Here is a 5,826-nt window from a genome sequence, read left to right as displayed (position 1 = left end):
CGAAGAATGGCGAAACATTTTGTTGTATATCTTCAACAACCTAACAGAAGTGCAGCCGTACATCAAGTGAGTTCTCGACACATTTTCCCGTAACTTCTAATTCATTTGAACTGCTCTTATTCCCGGATATTTCAAACAGCCGTTACATCGTCAAATTCTCGGATGGAGCGGTGATCGGAAATGATTCCGTCGAAGAGTATGAGCTTCTGTCAAAGACAGGAGGCGGCTATCCCGGTTTCATCTCTTGGTTCAAACAAACGGTAATTATCAATAATGGACCATTTCATTCTTGGTCTAACTTGCGGCTAATGCAAGAACCATTTCGTATTAAACTTGTAGGCTAATTCAGAGTCTATGGACGCCGAATTGAGACAAGTCGCTAATGGTTTTGACTATAACGTCCGTTCATTTGAGAAATACAACATCAACGGGTATCTCTTTCGTACATTTGGCAAAGAATTATCTATGCCCGACCGGAAATCTACAAATTGTGGTGTCTCTGCTATCGGCGAAGGTGTTATCGAGTATTATGGAAGAGTTGAAGCAATTTATGAACTTCAATTCTATGGTGAAAACCCACCGAATGTCGTAGTCTTCAAATGTTATTGGTTCCAGCCAAAAAAGACTAGAAGGACTCATGAACATATAGGACTAGTCGGAATCAATCCAAACACCCATTTAGATGTTCCCGATGTCTATATTACGGCTCAACATGAGACCCAAGTTTTCTATCTACCGTGGGCATGCCAAACGGATAAGAATCTGGAAGGTTGGTATGTTGTTTATGAAGTGCCGCCACATGTCAGACCACCTCTCCCAAATGAACAGGATTATGAACCTCACATTAACCCAGACACATATGATGGAGAATTCTTCCGAGAAACACGTCTTTCCAAGAAACGTTTCAAGAACCGCCGTGCTTCACCCAAGAACATGGAAGTAGACAGCGACAATGAATCCGACTCCAGCCCTGAGCCGGAACCAGAAGACCTGGAACTCGTAGAGGTTACTGATGCGGATGACCTGTCAATGCTTCAACGATTAAAGGAAGGCCTTTCACAACTTCACGCCGTTGAACCCGACGAGCACGTCATTCATGAAGACATGCGTGATAGTGATGATGATGATGCATTTATTGATGATGATTATTAGTTTGTAAGATTCACAACTTAAATTATATATATTTTAATCTTTATTATTCGTGTACATATTATTATTCATGTCAATTATTCAATTTTTTTATGTTGTACTAATTTCTTTTAATCTTTATCATCGCAGGTCACCAGGTGTGGAAAGATGGTGGGTGCTGGTCCAGATCGCTCGACGGGTTCTTCCCAGGCGCCCCGCACGAGGGGTGGTACTTCCCTTCCACCCCTATCTCTCCGTAGAGCCTTGGCAGACAGTCTGTTGACACCACCCGTGGGTTCTTCTTCGTCGGCGGCATTGCCCACTGGGAGAGGTGCTGGTCGGGTAGGGAAGAAGGGGAAGGGTATAGGGAGAGGTGGTGGCCGCGGAAGATCCAGGAGGACTGTTGAGCCGTCCTCGCCACCACCACCATCTCATTCACCCGAGCATAGGACTACTATGGTCGACCCGTTTGCGGAGGAGGCTAGGGGACTCCGTTCCAGGAGCTTGTTGTTGACGGGCATTCGTCCCATGAGACTTCGGTCCAGGAGCAGCCTCGGGTCGAGGTGCATTCGGCCCAGGAGCAGCCGGAGGAGACTACGGTTCCGGAGGCTTCACCCGACGTGGAGAGGCCCGGATGGGAGACCTGGCTGGATCGTACCGAGTTCCCGGATTGGACCGAGGGTCCGGGTGGCTCAGGGGGTGGGGATGGCGGGGATGAGCTTACGGATAGTGAGGGCGATGTGCAGGTGGACGGGGCCACCGTGTACAAGCGTGGTAGTACACGTCTCCCGGTCGCCCCGGCTACCCGCAAGCAGAGGCCGGTGATTAAACCTGAAGGAGATAGGTAAGTACATTTACCCTTTTTTTAGCTTTTGGCTTCAAGTTTGTTCAAATATCTAATGCGTTGACCTTATCATACTGCAGGGGATGGGTACACCCTCTTGGAGTCCGCAGACCGAACTCCGTCCTTGGTGTGCTTTGCTGAACAAATTTCCCGGGGTTTGTCACGTTGCGTGGTGAGGGTCAGGTTCCTACACTAGGATTTACCTAGGAGCACTACGAGGCTGCGCAGGCCCCGCCGGAGGAGATTATAGATGGTGTCTTGTGCCACACGAGGGCCGAGATGGTGATCAAGAGCTTTTGGGTAAATTATCCTTTTAGAGAATCTAAAATTAACAATATAGCTAATTATTGTACTAATCGGTGTTTTCATGTTTGATTGCAGACCTTCTATAGGTGTGAGGATGGATATGAGGAGGAGGAGGCCAGGGTTCTCGAGGCCGAGTGTAGGCGGTTACTACAGAACTTGCGCCACGAGGCTGAGCCGCACGCTATTCGAGATTACTACGCCACGCGTGGTATTAAGAAGCAGAAGAAGGATTGCCGCGGAAAGTTTCTGAAGAAGGAGCAATACATGAAGGTAATTACCTATTCTTAAGTCCTTCTACATAGTTTTCTTGATTTCATTCATAGGCATAGCGCTGAAAATTCTTTCTAATAACTTACAGGTGCCCCCGAGATGGTGTGCGGATAAGATGGATTGTTGGGAGGCGTTGGTTGATGATTGGTGCACAGGCAGCTGGCGAGCCGTCCACGAGAATGCGAAGGATCAGCGTTGCCAAATGGTTGGTGTGCCACACCATCAAGGCAGCGCCAACTTACTTTAGTTTGGACGAAACTGGGTATGTGATTTGCTTCATAATTCATGCAATTCATTCTTGATGCTAATATTTTATTCCTGTCTTTTAGGCGCATCACAATAAGACTGAGATGCCACACTTGTACGACCTTTATGGCATGGCCCATACTGCCTCGTACAAGAAGGCGAAGGCATTCTCTGAGTTTGACCTGGATGATCCCAATAACTTCACCAACATATCATCCCACCAGAAGCTCGTGGCATAAAGGGACGCGGGGAAGGCTACGAAAGGGGATGACTTTAACCCTAGCCGGGAACCTTTGGATCCAGAGCTGGTGATGATATCTGGTGGCGGGAGGCCCCATGGCTCGATAGCCATTGGAGATGGGATAATACGTTGTCCACTCACTCTTCCGGAGATCAAGGCGCGCCAGTCGAGCAGCTGTCCTGAGATAACGCGTCGTCCACGGCTAGTCGAACTTGCCATCAAGGTTAGTTGTACGGACTAAGAACACTTTCATCCATTTCATTATGTGTGTCACCATAGATCATTACTGTGGTAACGAGGAATGGTATTTCAGGCTGCTCTTCAGAAAGAGAGAGCGGCAAACCAGACTGCTCTTGAAAAAGAGAGATGGGCAAGCCAGGCTGCTCTTGATGAGAGGGACGAGACCACGACACGATTGCTTCAGGAGGAGAGCGCCCGGAATGAGGCGGGTCAACGGGCCCTGTACGAGCTTTTTGTGGTATGTTTTTTTTCACATTAGCGAAATCATGTGTGTAATGTCTGTTTCATTACTAACTAATACGACCCACTCTTCAGGGTCTGTGCGAGAAGAGCGGTCAAGTCCCTCCGCCGATGCCTGTCTTCTCTTCGATTGGCACGGTGAGTTTCATTATAAACTAGTATTAATAATTGAGTGTCATCATGCTAACCGAGACATTGCAAAATATCTTTTCTAGAGAATAACTCCCGAGCGGCATCGCACGACCCTTCTCCAGGGCAACCGTCTCCAAACGAAGCCGCCGCGAGCAACCATGGTGTTTCTCCTCCTTGATGACCACTACGGTAAGTTTCTCCTCCAATCTTAGCTTGTTTTCCTCTCAAATGAGATAATTAGCCCATTTAGCTCCAAGAAGACATAATTAGGTAATTTAGCTCCAACAAGAGAAGAATAAATAGGAAAAATGAAAATAAAGAAGAAGAAGAAGAAGAGAAGAAGGAGAAGGAGAAGAAGGAGAAGGCCAAGGACCTTCTAGTCCTTCTCCTCCTCCTCCTTCTCCTCCTTCTCCTCCTTCTTCTTGATTTCTTCTCCTTCTCCTCCTCCTCCTCTTTCTTCTCCTCTTTCATATTATCCTTGCTTTAATTTCCCCAACAATGACATAATTAGCCCATTTAGCTTCAAAATACCATAATAAGCACAAAATGGCATAAGAACTTTGGTTATCTCATGAATATTATATACTTAGCTTATTTTCCTCTAAAATGGGATAATTAACCCATTTAGCTCCAAAAAGACATAATTAGGTAATTTAGCTCCAACAAGAGGAGAAGAGGAGAAGAAATAGAAAAAATGAAAAGAAAGAAGAAGAAGAAGAAGAAGAGTAGAAGGAGAAGGAGGAGGAGGAGGAGGAGGAGGCGAAGGAGGAGAAGGCCAAGGACCTTCTAGTCCTTCTCCTCCTCCTCCTTCTCCTCCTTCTTCTTGATTTCTTCTTCTTATCCTCCTCCTCATTTTTAGGTAATTTAGCTCCAACAAGAGGAGAAGCGGAGAAGAAATAGGAAAAATGAAAAGAAAGAAGAAGAAGAAGAGAAGAAGGAGAAGGAGGAGGAGGAGGAGAAGGCCAAGGACCTTCTAGTCCTTCTCCTCCTCCTCCTCCTCCTCCTTCTCCTCCTTCTTCTTGATTTCTTCTTCTTCTCCTCCTCCTCCTCTTTATTCTCCCCTTTCATATTATCCTTGCTTTAATTAACCCAACAATGACATAATTAGCCCATTTAGCTCCAAAATACCATAATAAGCTCAAAATGGCATAAGAACCTTGGTTAGCTCAGGAATATTATATACTTAGCTTGTTTTCCTCTAAAATGGGATAATTAGCCCATTTAGCTCCAAAAAGACATAATTAGGTAATTTAGCTCCAACAAGAGGAGAAGAGGAGAAGAAATAGGCAAAATGAAAAGAAAGAAGAAGAAGAAGAAGAAGAAGAAGAAGAAGAAGAAGAAGAGAAGAAGGAGAAGGAGGAGGAGGAGAAGGCCAAGGAACTTCTAGTCCTTTTCCTCCTCCTCCTTCTCCTCCTTCTCGTCCTTCTTCTTGATTTCTTATTCTTCTCCTCCTCCTCCTCTTTCTTCTCCTCTTTCATATTATCCTTGCTTTAATTAACCCAACAATGACATAATTAGCCCATTTAGCTCCAAAATACCATAATAAGCTCAAAATGGCATAAGAACCTTGGTTAGCTCATGAATATTATATACTTACCTTGTTTTCCTCTAAAATGGGATAATTAGCCCATTTAGCTCCAAAAAGACATAATTAGGTAATTTAGCTCCAACAAGAGGAGAAGAGGAGAAGAAATAGGAAAAATGAAAAGAAAGAAGAAGAAGAAGAAGAAGAAGAAGAAGAGAAGAAGGAGGAGGAGGAGGAGTAGGAGAAGGCCAAGGACCTTCTAGTCCTTCTCCTCCTCCTCCTTCTCCTCCTTCTCCTCCTTCTTGATTTCTTCTTCTTCTCCTCCTCCTCCTCTTTATTCGCCTCTTTCATATTATCCTTGCTTTAATTAACCAAACAATGACATAATTAGCCCATTTAGCTCCAAAATACCATAATAAGCTCAAAATAGCATAAGAACCTTGGTTAGCTCATGAATATTATATGCTTAGCTTGTCTTCCTCTAAAATGGGATAATTAGCCCATTTAGCTCCAAAAAGACATAATTAGGTAACTTAGCTCCAACAAGAGGAGAAGAAATAGGCAAAATGAAACGAAACAACAACAAGAAGAAGAAGAGAATAAGGAGAAGGAGGAGGAGGAGGAGGAGGAGAAGGCCAAGTACCTTCCAGTCCT

Source organism: Hordeum vulgare, chromosome 4H (assembly GCF_904849725.1).
Source record: "Hordeum vulgare subsp. vulgare chromosome 4H, MorexV3_pseudomolecules_assembly, whole genome shotgun sequence".
Taxonomy (NCBI): Eukaryota; Viridiplantae; Streptophyta; class Magnoliopsida; order Poales; family Poaceae; genus Hordeum; species Hordeum vulgare.
The sequence above is the reverse complement of the archived record's forward strand: the minus strand, read 5'-3'. Positions refer to the sequence as shown.